The 11,211-nt window shown below is 40.8% G+C and overlaps 1 protein-coding gene across 2 annotated transcripts in view; it reads right to left on the reverse strand.

Annotated features, from left to right (window-relative positions):
- ptp4a2b (protein tyrosine phosphatase 4A2b) overlaps nt 1–7,900 on the reverse strand; it is a 28,419-nt gene extending 20,519 nt beyond the window's left edge. The window contains exons 1-2 of one of the 2 annotated variants that reach the window (XM_039820483.1): nt 7,759–7,891; nt 2,626–2,709 (exon numbers count right to left, since the gene is read on the reverse strand). The gene's annotated coding sequence lies outside the window, so the exon portion shown is untranslated. Of the gene's footprint in view, nt 1–2,625; nt 2,710–7,758 lie in introns of both variants that reach the window. The other variant, XM_039820482.1, reaches the window with a different exon arrangement.
- Between the last annotated feature and the right edge of the window lie 3,311 nt (nt 7,901–11,211).

Raw genomic sequence — 11,211 nt, forward strand, 5'->3', positions numbered from 1 at the left:
AGGGCACGCAATAAAAGGAGAGAAACATCAAAAAGGTAACTGTACTGACAAATAACTTCGCACTAGTGTGCCCTCTGACAGAAATGATATGCTTTACGAAGACGAAGGGCAAAATTGATGGTATATTTTCCACGTTTATTAGTGCTCCAATTTAAACTTTTTAAGTATTTTGCTACAGACAAAACAAAAAAGCAGAAGACTCATTGAAGTTAATAAAAAAAAAAGCCAACTTAACATAAACAGGTTAAAAGTAAACGAATGGCTGCACATAAAGACAGTAGAAGCTATGATACAATAAGATGCTCTGACCAGAATAACTTTGACTCTGATGTACCGATGCAGAGCGGTTACGTTGATACGCTTAAAATATTGATATGCTTTTAGGTTTACTGGTAGTTCATATGCTAGGTCGCTTCCCTAAGAATGACTCACGACTCTTATGGTCTGTATGAACAATAAAAAGACAGTCCACTTGCTTTCATTCAAAAAAACATCAGTGTTTCTGCTCTGCAGAGAGCACAGTAAAGTAGACATAAGTCAAGACTTTCTTTGGCCAATTTACAGAATTTAATTGTAATATGTTACAGTGGATTACATTCGCAAATAACAGCTTTAATTTCATTCAGAGAAACTGATGAAAATGATGAACCTGCATCTATTTAACAAAGCTTTTTTTTTTTAGGTGTTGTACTGCCTAACACATGAACAGACAATAAAGCACATGTCACATGGTTTACGTTGAGCACCAGCACTGTTGGCATTATTTGTGCATAAAGCAGGGGTCGTCAACTACATTTTTTCAAGGGCCAGAATTTTTCTAAGCAGGCACTCTGGGGTCCGGACTTTCAAATAAAGAAAATAAAATTAATTTATACCAAATACGCCTATTCTTGTTCGAAATTTCCACTTTCTTAGTGAATTAATGCTATATATTTTTTTACATGTATTAGTGTGAGCAAACTCATACATACTGATAACTGGCTCTTTAACTAGAAAATGATCTCAGACTAGGAGGCAGTTCACTGAGGAGTGATGGTTAAAGTCTGTGATTATGGAAACATTATTGTAGTATGCAGCATCCTGATTGGTGGAAAATGCTTGCAGAAAGAAATGGCTGCTGTCGGGTAAACATGTCACTGTCAAAGACGTGGAAAAGCCCAGCTTTAATGATGAATGACTGATTAGCAGGCTATGCACTCGTCATGTATGCCTCATTTACAAAGAAAGATGCTGTTGCAAAATAATACAACCGCTATCATCATCATCAAGAATGAAGAACTCGAACATAACGATCGTGTCATTCACGTGCATATTAAGTATATGTTAAGTATCTGTCCACATGTATCTGTTTTGGTCTTATAATAGCCTACCTCCATAGATTTACCGCTCTAGCGAAGAGTTTAGGTTTACAAGAATTTGTCCAAATTCCCAGATTCCCGGCAAACTAAGATAAACAGTTAGACTACAAACCGACAGCTTTTGTTTTAGCTTGTTTGTAAAAATTGCAGAGTAGAGCTGTGTTTGCGTAAAACAGCGCGGTGGACAAGAGTGGACTGAGCAGACTGAAATATCGCTTTCTACATGTTTATGTCTACACAGGTGAGTGCATTGATAAGTATTGACTTTTTACTCAAAGGTTTTATTGTAGCCTATTAACAGAAAAGAGACTAGCGCGAGTTCATCTGCCCCAGCGGCCGTATCGTTCCCAGTCAGGTGCTGCGTGTTTTAACACACACACACACACACACACATCCCGGCTCAGCGGTGTGTGTGGAGCTCGGGCATCGCTCTACAGAATCCCGGCATGTGAATAGAGATGCAAATACAGGGGGCTGGGTTTTTGCTCTAAATGCTTGAAATGATAAATAACAGAACGCATTTTTTCCTCTTTACATTTTGTGAATTCATGATTATTCTGCGGGCCACACTAAAAGCTTTGGCGGGCCGGATGTGGCCCGCGGGCCGCCAGTTGACGTTGACTGTCTTAAAGCATGCCATCTGTGGCCGCCGGGTTGCTTCAGTGGTAGAGCAGGCGCACATGCTATACTGAGAGGTTTATGCCTCGACGCAGAGGTCCAGGGTTTGAATCCGACCCGTGACAATTTCCTGCAGGTCTTCCCCCTCTCTCTCCCCTTTCTCACCTAGCTGTCCTGTCAAAAATTAAAAGGTGGAAAAGCCCAAAAAAGTATATAAAAAAAAATGCCATCTGCGTGTTAAACAAAGTCTGGTTCTGTGGTTTGTCAGAACATCTGCAAGATAGAGGCTGTGAAACACTGCTATGATATGCACTTCTGCTTCTTGATTAGATCCACTTATCACTTACTGAATTCAGTATGCCATGTTGTTGTAAATGGGTGTGCACCTTAACAGTGTATATATTATTTGCTGTGTTATTGGCTTTTAATGCTCGTGATGCTGTGCCAAGCATATATTTATTGGGTCCCTAGACCATTTGTGGTGCATGTTTCTGAACAAATTTAGAAAAACTAATTTAAATAAGTCTAACAAACATAAAAAAAGAAAGAATTTGATGGCAGTTGTAGGTTTTGTTGCTTATCTAAATGTTGTGGACATTTTGGTAAATGGCCATCCTCATTCTGTCCCCTATTCAGCACAACAGGTTACCTCTCTCTCTGCTCCCAGAGGACAGGAGCCAATCTTCCCGCAGAGTACTTGTTGTTCTGTCTTCTTGTGTCCGTGTAAACGGGGCTGGAGAGATGAGGTAAAAGAATATGTAACCCGCCTATTTCCGTGAACAGACAAACACTCCGTACTCGCACATGGCAAAGCCCACTTATCACACAGCTTTGCAGCCTCTGAGTGAGCACAGATAAACAGTGTGACGATCAAAGGCCTCCGATAGTGCTTAGGGGGGGGGGGCAAGGACTGATCCGTCTCTGGAAAGGACTGAAAGAGACCAGGGCTCAGTACCTTAGAAATGGGAATGAAAAGAGGAAAACCTACCCAAACAAAGGCCTGTTCTGTCCTCGCTGTGGCCTAGCTGCACTTTTAACCACACTTTTTACTAAATCAAACACCTGCATGATAGATGTTACTGACAATAAGCCTTAAAAAGACAGAGGAGGAAAAGGAAAAACGTTGATATGGGGAAAGCCGTCTATTTCATGCTATGCCTATAGAATTGATCTAGTATGAAACAATTTGTTTACATTCAGGACTACATGAAGTTTCATTTAAAAATAAATAAACGTCATTGGGACATCCCTAGTTAGAGTCCAAATGAGTGAAACATTAACCTGTTTGAGCATTTTCCTAATGTTTCAATGGATCACTCAATGACAGTGGAAACTCATCCGTTCAGAACAACCGCGGATATGATGTCGCAACCAAGTTTAAGTCAGCAGATGGGATGAAAGATACATCTGTAAAGTATCACTTTTCACCAGCCTACAACTGCTTGAAATTACCACCTGTGCTTGTACCAATGTGTTTTAACATGCTACTAACATATTTGTCTATATTAATGTGTGTCACGATTATTGATAGTTTTTCGATACCGCTGCATATGGGTTGAGGGACTATATCCAGCCATCTCTGGGCTCCTTTGATGAGTCATAATCTCATGTCACAATCCTCAAATCGCAGGAGGACGTCTCCCAGCTTAAGCGCACTCGCTCCGAAGCTATTCGCCATCGCTCTCTCACTCGCTCTACGGCACACTCCAGTGCCCAAACTCACATAAATGCTGGCACTGCCATTTTCCTAAAGAGATCGACGCACAAGTATAAACTTCAGGCCGCGGCGAAAGCTTTGCGTGGAACCTCCGCAGAACCATAAATCACGCTTCGGACAGACGCCTTCATCACAGCAGTTAGCCACGCCTCTACCTGGTAGCCAACACATCAAGGAACAGACAGTTAGTACTAAAACTGTGGAGCAAAAATCCGCACAGCTAACATGCTGATAAGTCAATCAGAATACAAGGTGTTCCGTCCACATCTCAGTTCACAATTACTTCCATTCTGACAAATAACTGGAAGCCACTTCCTGTTGAGCTAAACTACTACAGAAACAAAAAGGTTCTTGTGTGTGTGTGTGTGTGTGTGTGTGTGTGTGTGTGTGTGTGTGTGTGTGTGTGTGTGTGTGTGTTTGGATTGTGGTTCATCTAAATATTTGGATGAGAAATATAAACCAGAGTCAATGTAGGACACAACTACTACGACTGAAATCATAGTAATTGGTAAGAAATAATTGTCATTTTCTAATCTAAAATAGAAATGCGTTTCAGGAGGCCGACACTCAGCAACAGACAGACCCAGAGAGGAGAACGTCCGCTCACATTTTTTTGCCAAGAGGTGTAGCGTCCCACCGTGACAACAATTCTCCTGACATTTGGAAACTAAGTTGGCCTTCTGACAGCAGCATCAGGGGATGCCGGTTGCCATATCAACGATTATCTCAGCAGTAGCAACAAGTGCCCCTGTTGGGAATTCTGGTGTCCCTTGTGAAGAGATCAGAGAAGAGCAATGGTGCTCTCTTTAAACATTCACAGAGCAAAGCAGGAGACGCAGTAGGGGGAGCAGCATAGGGTTAGGGTTCAGAGTATATGGGCAGCCATAGGCTCTGATCTAGGAACTTTTTAACCGACGAAATCCAACTTCCTTACCACATGCATCAAATATACCCTGTGACCTTAAAAATCAGCTCCAAGAAGAAAACCCATCTTTTTCAGATTATGGCCACAATGAATTAGTTTGACGTCATTTTGTTAGAGGCAGTCCCACATTTCATGCGTTTAATAAGCTGCTTAAGGAAATGAAGAAAAAGCCAAGTTCCACTGAGAAGCAAAATAGTGCCCAGGGAATAGGAAACAAACAGCAAGCTTGTTTATGTGCAATATCCCAGCATTTTCTACACAATAGTTGCTTCAAAAATAGAACACTTTCTGGATCAGTAAAGGTGCGCAGCTACATATGCCTACAAACAACAGCACTAATAACAATAACACTCACTATAGCATGTTTTGGCAAAGGACAGTGTTTTTCCCCTGCTAACAGCTCTGGCAGCTGTAGCTAGACAAGGTAGCTGTAAACACAAAAACAAAAGGAAGATCCTATTCCTACCTGTTGCTATAGTTTCAGTAGGCAGCCTTGCAGGAGCATCTAGAAGAGGTGTCAATCTGTCACTGCCAGTACTACAGATACGGTGCCTTCGCTTTATCCCAGCGCTGTGGCAACAACCGTAAACGAACACCGTGCCGACCAGGGAAGGATTCATTAACCAACACACAGCACAGGAAAACACACATGGTGCCCATGGCTACTAATGCATCATTATATATATGGATTTTCATTAAACCACTGGAAATGAGAAGAAACAAGTGCAGGCATCTAATCCTGGGCTGATTTCAACACATAAAATGACTCTGGAGCCAGGGATCTTAGCAAGCTAACACATAGTAAAACCAAAGCTCATGTTCCATCCTCACCACAGCCAGACACCCAGGGACATAACTAAACTTTAAAATCTGTTCAACTAGTCACTGTGGAAATGACCTCTTCAACCCTAATTTTCAACACTCACAGCCACCATGTGGCTAGATGGGCTGAATGCCAGCAGGCTACAGCATAGGTGTTCTTCTCCCCCAGTAACCTCCTTGGTAGGTTGGTGTCATGTAACTGTACACTGGGCTCGCCTTTCTCGGTTACGGTAACCAAGGCTGAGAAATTCCCCACTTGTCACATTGCCTTTTTTATGCTGCCTATAGACAGAGGAACCATCTTTCTGTTGGTGTGAAATGTCACGCAGACACACTTCAATCTTAAAGTACACCAAATGATTTGCAAGGAGAACATGACAATGCACAAATGAAGAAATGTTTCCTCCAAATCTGACAATGGTGCAGCAAAATGAAGGCTAGGAATAGCCTTGCATTTGTATAGTTTACCAACATGCACAAAAATAAGGTAATGGTAGTTTGACTTGAATCTCATGAATAAGGGACTTCCACTGTATAGGCGTGCCTTTAACTACAGGCCGTGCTCAGTGGACTGAGGAGATATGCTATTTCTAGATTGGGCTGCGCATCAAGTGTCAATTAGCTATGACATGAAGCAGGTCACCAGTATGAGTGACCCAATTTCACAATAAAATGTGAATAGAGCATTAACAAGCACAGTGCTCAAGTCTGTCATTGTTGCTAGTATTATCCAACGCTGTACAAGTATGTGATTTGCATACAAATAGAGTTATAACAGGGATACCTTGTTACTTCTACTAGGCTATACATTACCATGCCCTTAGTTTGTTTTGATAACTCATCTTCTATACTCTCTGCAGGGAAGTTAGGTCACCTTGTAGTGACTCATAAGCAGGAATGTAATTAGCTTACCTGTTACACCAGTTACTCATTGACTCATCCACCCATGTTGGTAGCAGTGTCCAAAGCTATTCACTTGTATTAGCCACCCACTAGAATTATTATTACAGAGAAGAGACTGAAACCATAGGAAGGTCATAAAATGAAAACTGAGAGGCATGGGAATGTGCAGCCTTTAGTGTCACAGCTGCTCAGTCAACTTCCTCCCCAAGTGCATTTCCGCATTTCACTTCATCCAACATGGCTAAATGGTTGGGGGCTTTCTGTTTTAAGAAACCAGACTAGGCTAAATTATAGACCCACATAACCCCATTGCTAGCTACATTTTACATGAAAGGCTGACGAGTCAAACCGGCTAGTTGGCAACAAAGACAGCAGTTTGACAAGACACAATACAGTAGGGAACCCAAGACACGATAGGAAACACTGGGTTGTCGACGATTTCGTTTTGTTATTAAAATGTTAGCTTAGCATGTGGCTTAAAAGAAATGGTTCAACCATGCTTTTGGGTCACGATTTGTCACAAAGGGCGGAAGGCAGTTAGCTCAGTCGCCATCTATACCTCTAGCCAAGCTTCTCACAACTAACAAATACTGACGTCTGTCGAGTCCACCGATAAACACCAAATGAAAATACTAGAAATCAATGATGCTGCTTTCGTGAACGCAAAGACAGCACTTAACCAAAGCATCGTTGACGTTAAGCTACATGTTGTCCAAGAGAAAAGCTACATTCACTGAAACGCAAAGAGCTCATTGTACAGCTACCGTTAAGCGTAACATTTAGGTTAGCCCTTATTTCATGAAATTGAAAACGACATTCGTGCAATTTGGACAATAACATGGCCCTATTCAACACCTAATATACAGTCCTTCAAAATAAAAATAAAACCCAGTGGCCCCATGCTGATAGTGGCAGTAGCAACGTCAAATGTTGTTATTATTATTCTAGAAATAGCCTTAGCAGCAAGCTAACGTAGCTACCTTAGCTAGCAGCCTAGCTCAGCTCCGTCACTTTGCTTTAGCAACGTTTGGCAGTTCAGAGATAGACTCAAGACTCCCTATTTTAGCTAGTGGGAACGTTAACTCACTTTAGGGTGGATAACGCCGATGAGCAAAACAATGAGGGTTGATATTAATACACGTCAACACAATGTTGAACAGTGTAACGTTAAGTAGCCAATATTCTAGCCGCTTATGCTTTGCTCTGCGAGCTGGTTACATACTGGTTCGTATCCTCATGCAACTTACTTAGCTAAGCTCCCTTGTGTTGTGCTAATCATCTAACGTTAACAATATGTAGCTAGCCCAACTTTTAATCAGGCTCTTGTGGATGTGTGTTGTTGCGATCGTGTACGATCACATCAGAGACAATTTCAATTGGGTCAGTTAAACTTAGTTATATTACATGGTACTTACAAAGAGCAGGCTGAACATTGAAATCCCGTGACTACCCCGGAGAAAGTGGAGGGAGTGTGCTAGGTTGCCTTTTTGTTCCTCTTCAATGTGGCAGCTTGAATTCTCGTCGGAGGTCGGGAACTGTTGTTGGGGAGGAGCCTCCTCCGTTTGTCGACACCTTCACGGACTTTCGGAAAAATGACTTACGAGTCAGCCCAATGTCAAGTCAACGCTGGGCAAACAAATTGGAAATCTGTCTCTTGCTATGAAACACACGAATGTACGTGTGCTTTGTCATTTTGAGAACGCGCACACACCGAGGTGCAGACTAGTGAGCACGAGCAACGCATTTCGATTAAAAAAAACAAATGAATAAGCAAACGTTTTGACTGCATTGTCTTCATCAGAGCTGTGTTGGTGTTTGTTTAAAACGTGTGGGGAACAAGCATAGTATATTGGAGAAGAGTTGTGGGATCTATGTACGGAAGCATACAAACTGGAAGACTTTTTAGGTGACATACATGTGCATCAAATTAGTTTAATGCGCGTTTTTCTCGTTGCTTTCCTGCTGTGGCACAATGTGGCTCAGTACCACACAAAATATATTCATTATAACGATAGGTAAATTAAAGCAGCTTCTGTTACTTCTGGCTACGAGAGCACGTGTGTGCAGGACGTCAAGTTGTATTCTGAATTACAGAGATTAGACGTAGGCTACCAGTTTACCGGGATCACACGAATGCAGCATGGAGGGTCTGGCGTCAGTGCGACGTAAGAAGAATCCGAATGCACGACGATAGCTCACCATGGTGACGACAGTTCCAGAAAATAACCGCACAATATCATGCCTGCGCTCACGGGTTGTTTTGCAACATTGATGTATCTAATGTCTTTATCCAAGCACATCTCAAGTAGCTCTAAAAGCAAACTTGAGAATATTATAGGCCATCAGAAAATCTATGGGACCAAACTCAGGGTGGGTCCACAGTAATCGTAATAATCATATTTAAGCTGTATTATTCGTCACAGTATTCATGTTTAGACCATATGTTTTAGACTGACACCAGTATCATAGCATGATAAAGTTAGACACACATGTCCTGTTCCTAAATCTCCCTCAGATCATTTGCCACTAGGACTCTTTGAGTGTGCTTTTGTTAGGACGGCATCTAAATACAGAACAATCTAAGACAAATATGGATATTGTTTGTATTTTATTCTTTTTTGTTATCAATATGGACATACCAAGTAACTGACTAACCCACACTTGTTAACTAAGTGACCTGAAATGACAAGCAAAAGCCTGTCAATGCATCTCTGAGTTTAGCCTACGGGCAGATCAGACAAGGATCTTTGAAATCTAGAAGCCTGATACACTATTTTTACTATAACTCCCTCTAGTGTTCATTCCTTTACCTGCAACAGATTTCCACACTAAATATACTATTAATATAACTACTACTACTATACTACTACTAATGATACAAATAATTAAGATATGGCAGTGACTCCTATGTGTTCCAGTGACTTTACATTTTCTTCATAATGTCCACATGCAGATACAGTAGACTGAAAGAAAGGACGTGACACCAATATACAAGAAGGTTTTTTATTGATGTGGTATCAATACAATCAAGTACTGTAGATTTTGTATAAGCAGACAAACATTTTCAATCAAAAAGAGTGCATTTTATACCCAAATTCTATTGCATAGAGTGCACGCAATAGCCTTATATGAAAACAATCCTATAAGTTGATACATTGTACATTACGCAAATAGAAAATAAAAGTCCACAAATAATCCTTCACAAACAACTCTAGAATGCTAACTATATGTTGTAAATGCTCTTAACTCATCAATGCTGTTAAATACCATTTATACGTTCTAGGCTTCGGCGGTCAGTTTTGGCATCCCTATTAAATTATCATAAATGTATAAATACATCTTCATTAATTTCATGTGCAAATGGGAATGGCCGTTTGTATTTATTGAAACTAAAACAAACAAATATCCCTTAAGAACGGAAGCAAGGCTTTTTAAAATCTTTTTTTTTTTTTTTTTTTTTTAAGATTTGCACACAGGGCAAACTCTGCAAGCAAGTGACATTGCGTATGAAAACACAAGGACAGAGACTTATAGCCACATGTAACTCACATCACTATTTCCAAATGTCCAAAAATAGAAGGCAACAAAAAAAGGCAACATACAGTACATAACAAGCCTTGGACTGTCTCGAAGACTTACATAACAATAATGCTACGCAGCAGTTGTAGGTGTCTTTATGTTATGAGACGGAAAGGGCAAGAGCAAGTGCACTGATTGCATTGCATAGATTTAAAAAATACTGATTAGGCCTTATCCTAGCACTGCTTTTTCGGAAGAGTTACTGTTTATGTATAGTGACACAGCATGGTAGATGACTTATAGAAACTAGTGTAAATCAGTCCAACAGTATACATTCATTCTGATTGCAAAGCTCAATATTTGGCACAATCCTCCTGTACACTGACATCCCTCCATCAAGGTGTAAGGCTGGCTACACACTGGCTGCGTGGCGTGAGCGTGGCGTTTCTGTTGCGTGGCGTTTTCTATGTCTTTGCACACCAGAAACATTTCTGACGCGGCGCTGCTGCTGCTAGCCTTATCTGTAGACATGTATGTTTCCCATTGATAAAATGCACTCAAGCAGTGGTATACTTCATGTTAAACCTAAATATATACTGATTTGATTACAGCAAAGACAACGTCGGCAGTATTGACGGCAAAATAGGCTACAGAATATTGCGTGCAATATTTGAAAATCAATAATTATTTATTCACGCCACGCAGCCAGTGTGTAGCCGGCCTAAGGTAGTCCTAAATTCAGTGTAATGATAGCGTTTGGGTGTCATTAGTAAAGGCACAGAATCGGTAATATAAGCTAAGTTTCTCAATTTTGCCCAAACCTCCTCTTTTCTGCAACTGCAACCATTGATTAAAGATTGTGCACACTTCACCAGAATGTAACTTTTTGTTCATGACTTGGTGCAACACAAACGTTATTGCACTCCATTATTCCACTCATTGAACCAATATGCAAAATTGTCCAAAGTATTCAGTGTCAACCAGTAATTTGTGTAGTAAACGTTGTTTTCTTATCTCATGTACATTTTATTTCATTTTTCTCTGTCTACCATCTTAACATTTACCTGATTTATAACTTGTCTCCTTACTTTGCAAAGGCAACATTTGAGTATGTGAATTTCTCTTAAAAACCCAAAGCAGGCTAAAAGATTTTGAAGTCAGATTACTTGTGGAACATTAACAGGACTGTGTGGCAGCTCTTCCTAAGGTTTTGTAACTTCATTCAACTTTGGTATTATCCTCACAGAAGTTTTCATGACCTGAATTCCAGGGCGACAATGTGAACCACACACACACACACACACACACACACACACACACACACACACACACACACACACACACACACA

This window comes from Perca fluviatilis, chromosome 13 (assembly GCF_010015445.1).
Source record: "Perca fluviatilis chromosome 13, GENO_Pfluv_1.0, whole genome shotgun sequence".
In the NCBI taxonomy this organism is placed as follows: domain Eukaryota; kingdom Metazoa; phylum Chordata; class Actinopteri; order Perciformes; family Percidae; genus Perca; species Perca fluviatilis.